The sequence below is a fragment of the Bos grunniens genome, chromosome 20 (assembly GCF_055505025.1).
Source record: "Bos grunniens cultivar Pamir isolate PY7600 chromosome 20, Bosgru_T2T1.0, whole genome shotgun sequence".
Classification (NCBI taxonomy): Eukaryota; Metazoa; Chordata; class Mammalia; order Artiodactyla; family Bovidae; genus Bos; species Bos grunniens.
The window spans coordinates 4,972,730-4,980,983 of NC_141184.1; the positions used below are offsets into that span (position 1 = coordinate 4,972,730).

General features: G+C 44.7%; 1 long non-coding RNA gene across 1 annotated transcript; it reads left to right on the forward strand.

The window, feature by feature from the left end:
* Window positions 1-1,018: 1,018 nt before the first annotated feature.
* Window positions 1,019-7,801, forward strand: LOC147350047 (uncharacterized). Its single transcript, XR_015149152.1, has 4 exons — window positions 1,019-1,275; window positions 1,434-1,564; window positions 4,027-4,183; window positions 6,078-7,801. It is a non-coding gene; the product is annotated as an uncharacterized LOC147350047 (long non-coding RNA).
* The last annotated feature ends 453 nt before the right edge of the window (window positions 7,802-8,254 follow it).

The following is an 8,254-nucleotide window of genomic DNA, read 5'->3' on the forward strand; positions in this document are numbered from 1 at the left end:
CTGCAAAGACATCTGAGGGAAGCCTCAGCCACCAAGCTGAGTCGCTGCAGCTCTATTTGCTAAACGATTTGCAATCTTGGAAGAACAAGGAGTGGAAACAGCCCAAGGAATGCACGGAGCTGACTTGAGCTCAGCATACAGCCTCAGACAAGCCAAGAGTGAACTGAAGGAGTTTTATGATTCAGTGAAAGGTGGCACGATCCCCTAAAGATGGATTAGAAGTGGTCCAAAGAATGACAATAGCTTCCTCTTCACACTTTCTGACCTGCCTTTTCAAGCTCCTCACGTCCTCCATTATCCCAGATGTCACCGTCAGGACCCCCTTTACATCACTGTGTGAGTCCTGATCACCTCCCCTTATAAACTGCCCCTGGCTAGAAAGTCCATTATGATTCCCGGCGCCTCACACCCGTGAGGAGGCGACACTGATGGGGTAATCTATCGCCAAGCAACACGTCATACGCTGTGCATCAGGAGTGACTTGCTCTGTATTCCGAACAGCCCTCACGCAAGCGTTCTCATCTAAACAGTGAGGGCTGCAACCCCAGCAAAGCTGAGCAGTCCTTGCCCTGCCTGAAAGCTCCCCTCCCCACAAGAAAGCTGTCTGTCTTACTCTCTCACGGAAAAGCAGAAAGGGCTCTGAAATGCGTCTTGCATGCCTGATTTTAACTTTAGAGGGCTAGAGGTTGGCCTTGCTGAAATTCAAATGCAGCTGCTCATTTCATCATTTTATTTGAGCTGGTCTGTTTTGTTTTCTTTTTGATCCCCAGTGGAACCGTGAAGGTTTCATGTAGCCAGTGCTCACGGGTTTCGTAGGAAAGAGTCTTACATATGCACACATACGCAGCACACACACTCTCTCTATAGCTACAAAATATGATACAAATAGAAAGCTGCCTTGTAAAATACCCAAGACATTGTTCCGCTTAGAGAAAGGTCAAAAGCAGCAAAGAGTGAAGGGGAGTCAGGGCGGGGAATGTCTTTGTCAGCGGATTCCAAGTTACTTCCCCACAGACTCCCAACCAAGGTTGATTCTCAGTCCCAGGGTGCCTCCGAATGGCTTGGAGATCTTGTCAAAGATTCCTGAATTCAACCCCAGGAAGTCTTGATCTAGCAGGTCTTGTGAATGGCTGTAAGTCTGGTTTAAACCAGCAGCTTGCTTGATTCAGAAGCTGTTTGTCCAAGGAGCAACCTGGACTATGATCCAGAAGCCGTCCTCCTTCAGCTCAGAGCCCTTCCATCATCCCCCGAGAAGGTGCCCTGACTCTGCCCCAGGTGGGTCTCAGGTTCCCCTTACACGGGTCATCTTGTCCCCCAGCCCTTCAGCTCAATGTCCAGCTCCCCTCTTTCTTGAACTCACCCCACCCTCCTGGGAGATCACGTTGCACCTGCTCACTGCCTCCCTTACTTGCTGAACTTTCTCTGGCTTCTAGAATGGCCCCACCAAGTCACTCCAGCACACGCCTTCCTCAGCCGCCACTATGGTGGCTTTGTCCCAGGCAAGCCTCCTACCCAAGCGGAGCCAGTCCAAGCCCCGCCTCGGAGATTCTGAAGCTTAAATCAGGTAAGGATACCAGTATTCTCTCTAACACATGGGGCTGTCCATGAACACGTTTCCACGCGTTCTCTCTGGTGGCTAAAACTCCACCTTCTAACAGTACTCGCTGAAGAAAAGAAGGCTTTCTTGTCTCTCCTAGCTGTTCTCTGGAACTCTGCATTTAGTTGGGAATATCTTTCCCTTTCTTCCTTGCCTTTCATGTCTCTTCTTTTCTCAGCTATTTGTAAAGCCTCCTCAGACAATCACGTTGCCTTCTTGCATTTCTTTTTCTTGGGCGTGGTCTTGATCCCTGCCTCCTGTACAATGTCACGAACCTCCGTCCACAGATCTTCAGGCACTCTGTCTACCAGATCTAATCCCTTGAATCTATTTGTCATCTTCACGGTATTAATCATAAGGGATTTGATTTAGGTCATACCTGAATGGTCTAGTGGTTTCCCTACTTTCTTCAATTTAAGCCTGGATTTTGCAACCCGGAGCTGATGATCTGAGCCACGGTCAGCTCCAGGTCTTGTTTTTGCTGACTGTGCATGGGGCTTTCCATGGACATGTTTTCCCTGTTTGCACAGAGGAGAGGAGGAGGAGGGTGGATGGAGAAACCCGGGAGAGGGGAGGGGCGCCTGGGGGACCTCCTCCTCCCATACCTACTCCTACCCGAAAGTCTTTCCCGAGGCCAGTTCATTCCTGTCTGCATGTCTCCATGATACATCCTGTGTTTGTTTGCTAAGACTGCCATAACAAAGCACCATGGAACTGGTGCTTAAACAACAGAAGTTAATTTATTTTCTCAGCATTCCCAGGTCCAGACGTGTAAGAGCAAGGTGCCGGCAGGTCTTCTCCCTGTATCTCCACATGGTCCTCCCTGTGTACCTTTCTGAATTCTAATGTCCTCTTCAACACAGCACCAGTCATATTGGATCAGAACCTGCTATAATGACCTTATCTTAATTGCATCACCTCTGTTAAATACCTACCCCAAAGCACAGTCACGACACAGTACTGGGATTAGGACTTCAGTATATGAACTTTGAAGACACACAATTCAGTTCAGAACCTCCCCCAATATTGTCATAATAAACCCATTTTTTGGTTGAAGCTCCCCTGAGTTGGAAGCTCTCCTGCCTGCAAACCGTAGCCCTCCTCACCTCCAGTGTGTCCCCGGGCAGCTCTCCAGGCAGGAGAGCTTGGGCACTGCTGGTTTGCTGTTCTTTGCCCTCACTGGACAAAAAAAAAAATGTCTCGTCTGCTGAAATGAGTCTTCCCAGGGTTAGAACATGGCACCCAGCACAGGTTCTCTGCTTAACATCTGTACCACACGTGTAAGTGGACATCACACGCTCCTCTTCCCATCACAGGAAATTCAGAGGAGGGAGCCCCCTTAGAAAGCTTTGCTCAGGTTTGCAAGATATATACTTTTGCCTTTCGGTTGCCAAGTTGTGTCCAACTCCTTATGAACCCATGGACTGCAGCACACCAGGCTTCCCTGTCCTTCACTATCTCCTGGAGCTTGCTCAAACTCATGTCCATTGAGTCAGTGATACCATCCAACCATCTCATCCTCTCTCATCCCTTTTCCTTTGGGCCTTGAATCTTTCCCAGCATCAGGTTCTTTTCCAATGAGTCAGCTCTTCACATCAGGTGGCCAAATTATTCTGGCCTTTTTCCTGGTGCTCTTCGGCCAAAAAGAAAGTACTGTGAAGAATTATTGCCTAGATATGAAGAGTTTTTATTGGCATTCTAGGAAGCCAGAGACTTCTGAGTAGTGTATGAATCACAGGAAGAACGATGATTATTTTTTACCCAGAAACTGACAGTATTTGATGATGAATAAATGTAATAGTTCATGATCTGTAATCTCCTTTGATGTCATTTCAAGATTACTTGAGAAAAACCTTGCAGAGAAGGACATGATTAGGGGGGAAAATGTGAAAAAAAGTGGAAGTGTGAGTTGCTCAGTCTTGTTTGACTCTGCAACCCCATAGACTGGAGCCCACCAGGCTCCTCCGTCCATGGAATTCTCCAGGCAAGGGCTTGCTGTCCCCTTCTCCAGGGGTTCTTCCCGACCCAGGGATTGAACCCCAGCTCTTGGTGACCACAAAGTAGATGTAAGCAAAACAATGGCAGTTAATATCATACAAGTAAGAATATTTATTGTTGATGGAAATACATCAAACTATAAAAGCATGCCCAGCAGTGATAAATGAGTGGAGAGGGAGGAAAGTTAATAAAACTCAACTGGAATATTGTATCCCTTTAAAGGGATGAAGTATTAAGATTTGATGTAGCCGTGTCATAGTTCTTGGTGGTCTCTCATATTGTCCTCTGTATTTTTCTATCTGTTTCAAATATTTTCATACTAAAAACATTGAAAAGGAATGAAGTGAAATATGAATAAGACATCCCTTAAGAAATCTACATGGGTGAGTTTCAGCTGTACTTCACTTTTCTCTGATTGTTGTTGATTCCAGGGCTTTCCTGCAGAATGGCTAACAGCCCAGACGTGGAAGCCAGAGACTGGAAATCCAGGAAGTGTCCACAAAAACTTGATGTCCACTTCTTTCCTGAGTGGGAGAAGAAGCCCCCTCCATACCTGAAGAAGGTTGGAGGCAAGGCAAGGAGCTCCAGGTCAGGAAAAGACTGCCCATCCTTTATCTGATTACCCACCACCAGCCATCATGTGACAACCCGCACTGGGGTGTGAAGCCCAAGCTTTCCCACTCAGCCAGTTCCTCCCGCTTCTTGTTCACAGAGTCAGACACGCCTTGCAGCTCTCTGGCCTCCTCATGCTCCCTTTTTCTTCCTTCACAAAAATTTCCCTGATAACCTCTCAGATGTGTAATCCTACCTTAGTGTCCGCTTGTCCGAGGACCCAAAGTAGCACCATTTATTTCCAACACCAGCAAAGGACAAAAATATAATAAGAGCTAGTTGTTTTCAATGAATATAAATAATGAGGAAAAAATAATGTTGAAAATTTAGAAATTTTCTACAAGGAAAATGCAAACAATTCACTGGTATCTATAATTGAAAAACCACTTTAAAATATATTTTATGATCAGTGCATTGTTTGTAAATTAATTTTTGTCAACATTTTTAGATTCGTGAATGATTAGCAATCAGTAAGGAATCACAGTTGATGAAACTACCAAATTATAGAGATAATTTATAACCTGGTTTCTGCTTCATTAATTTAGCCACTTGGGATGCACTGAGGTCCTCACTCAGCGGCTGAGAATTACTCTAAGAAAAAGATGGCCCAGATCCTTGTCAACCTGTGCTCATTGTGGCTTCATCTAGGACCTACACCTTCTCATGTTTGCATTTATCAGCACGTAAGGGTGGTCTGGTATGCCCATCTCTTCCAGAATTGTCCACAGTTGATTGTGATCCACACAGTCAAAGGCTTTGGCATAGTCAATAAAGCAGAAATAGATGTTTTTCTGGAACTCTCTTCCTTTTTCCATGATTCAGCAGATGTTGGCAATTTGATCTCTGGTTCCTCTGCCTTTTCTAAAACCAGCTTGAACATCTGGAAGTTCACGGTTCACATATTGCTGAAGCCTGGCTTGGAGAATTTTGAGCATTACTTTACTAGCATGTGAGATGAGTGCAACTGTGCGGTAGTTTGAGCATTCTTTGGCATTGCCTTTCTTTGGGATTGGAGTGAAAACTGACCTTTTCCAGTCCTGTGGCCACTGCTGAGTTTTCCAAATTTGCTGGTATATTGAGTGCAGCACTTTCACAGCATCATCTTTCAGGATTTGGAATAGCTCCACTGGAATTCCATCACCTCCACTAGCTTTGTTCGTAGTGATGCTTTCTAAGGCCCACTTGACTTCACATTCCAGGATGTCTGGCTCTAGGTCAGTGATCACACCATCATGATTATCTGGGTCATGAAGATCTTTTTTGTACAGTTCTTCTGTGTATTCTTGCCATCTCTTCTTAATATCTTCTGCTTCTGTTAGGTCCATACCATTTCTGTCCTTTATCGAGCTCATCTTTGCACGAAATGTTCCTTTGGTATCTCTGATTTTCTTGAAGAGATCCCTAGTCTTTCCCATTCTGTTGTTTTCCTCTATTTCTTTGCATTGATCGCTGAAGAAGGCTTTCTTATCTCTTCTTGCTATTCTTTGGAACTCTGCATTCAGATGTTTATATCTTTCCTTTTCTCCTTTGCTTTTCGCTTCTCTTCTTTTCACAGCTATTTGTAAGGCCTCCCTAGACAGCCATTTTGCTTTTTTGCATTTCTTTTCTATGGGAATGGTCTTGATCCCTGTCTCCTGTACAATGTCATGAACCTCATTCCATAGTTCATCAGGCACTCTATCAGATCTAGGCCCTTAAATCTATTTCTCACTTCCACTGTATGACCACCTGATCTGCCTCTTGAGAAATTTGTATGCAGGTCAGGAAGCAACAGTTAGAACTGGACATGGAACAACAGACTGGTTCCAAATAGGAAAAGGAGTTCATCAAGGCTGTATATTGTCACCCTGTTTATTTAACTTATATGCAGAGTACATCATGAGAAACGCTGGACTGGAAGAAACACAAGCTGGAATCCAGATTGCCAGGAGAAATATCAATAACCTCAGATATGCAGACGACAACACCCTTATGGCAGAAAGTGAAGAGGAACTCAAAAGGCTCTTGATGAAAGTGAAAGTGGAGAGTGAAAAAGTTGGCTTAAAGCTCAACATTCAGAAAACGAAGATCATGGCACCCGGTCTCATCACTTCATGGGAAATAGATGGAGAAACAGTGGAAACAGTGTCAGACTTTATTTTTCTGGGCTCCAAAATCACTGCAGATGGTGAGTGCAGCCATGAAATTAAAAGACGCTTACTCCTTGGAAGGAAAGTTATGACCAACCTAGACAGCATATTCAAAAGCAGAGGCATTACTTTGCCAACAAAGGTCCGTCTAGTCAAGGCTATGGTTTTTCCTATGGTCATGTATGGATGTGAGAGTTGGACTGTGAAGAAGGCTGAGTGCCGAAGAATTGGTGCTTTTGAACTGTGGTGTTGGAGAAGACTCTTGAGAGTCCCTTGGACTGCAAGGAGATCCAACCAGTCCATTCTGAAGGAGATCAGCCCTGGGATTTCTTTGGAAGGAATGATGCTAAAGCTGAAACTCCAGTATTTTGGCCACCTCATGCAAAGAGTTGACTCTTTGGAAAAGACTCTGATGCTGGGAGGGATTGGGGGCAGGAGGAGAAGGGGATGACAGAGGATGAGATGGCTGGATGGCATCACTGACTCAATGGACGTGAGTCTGGATGAACTCCAGGAGTTGGTGATGGACAGGGAGGCCTGGTGTGCTGCGAGTCATGGGGTCACAAAGAGTTGGACACGACTGAGCGACTGATCTGATCTGATCTGAAGGGTTCCTAGTTTTCACTCTGATAGCCATTTGTATGAATGTCCTAATCTCCAAACAACTGGAGAAAATAAGTACAGTCGATCCATGCAGAGTTGTTAATGCTACCGTGTTCCTTGGACAAAGGAATTCAATCCTGCTTCCCAGGAAATCTGCAGGGAAGAACCAGTGGCAACAGGTAGCTACTTGTAACCCATAAGCCTGTGGGTGTGATTCTGATTTTGTGTTAGCCTGATTTCCCAGCTGCGCATGATGCTACGAAGCAGCAACACTGCTGTGTTTGCTCTGTAAACTTCAACACCACTGTCCAGCACTCTCCTTTAAATCTAAGATTGTTCTCTTCACCTGCCTTAAGTAAGAAACAACATTTGTCACCAAAAGCACCTATTGAGCGTTAGTTGTGTGCTAATGTTAAATTCTCACAGCAACCGAATGAAACAGAACTACTATTATGGCCATTTTCAGACAAGAAACTAGGCACAGAGACGTTAAGCAACTTGCCCAAGGTCACACAGCAAAAAGAGAGACAAGACAAGGTCTGAAACGGGGCAAACTACAAGCAAGGTGTGAAGCTGAGTAAACAACCCTTCTGAATTTCAGCTTTATTTTTAAAAGGCCAACAACCTAAGATGATTTTCTAAATTTAGTTTCATGATTCCAAGAAGACAAAAATGACTTTTGGTATATGTCCAATCAGCATAACGTCATCATGGAGAAAAAAAATCTGCCAACACAACACATGCCTTTATAAGCAAGTCAATGCCTTTGCAATAATGTTCTCTTCCTTTGACAAAGAGAGTTTTATATTTTTCTAGAAGCAGACAGCCTGCTGCTCAAAATTTATTAAAAACATGTTTAGTATTCTGCCCCAGTCCTTTTTCCAGTTCTGAATGTGAAAATGTTTTTTATTGCTCTGCATGATTGCCATGTTGATGACCAAGCTTGGGGTCAGTGGTCAAGCTTGGGGTCAGTGGTCAAGCTTGGAGTCAGCAGGGAGTGATCATTGTGTACTTTCTCAGCAACAACACGATGCTTAGAAAGCTTAGAGAAGCTGATAATCTGGATAATGTGCTGTAAGACCTGTAACATATAATAGATATGACCATCAGTCAACTCTCTATATCACAATTCTAATGAGGATCTGAAAGTGTTAGTCGCTCAGTCATGTCTGACTCTTTGCGACCCTACGGACTGATAGCCCTCCAGGCTCCTCTGTCCATGGAATTCTCCAGTCAAGACTACTGTTGTGGGTAGCCATTCTCTTCTCCAGGGGATCTTTCTGACCCAGGGATTGAACCCAGGTCTCCTACATTG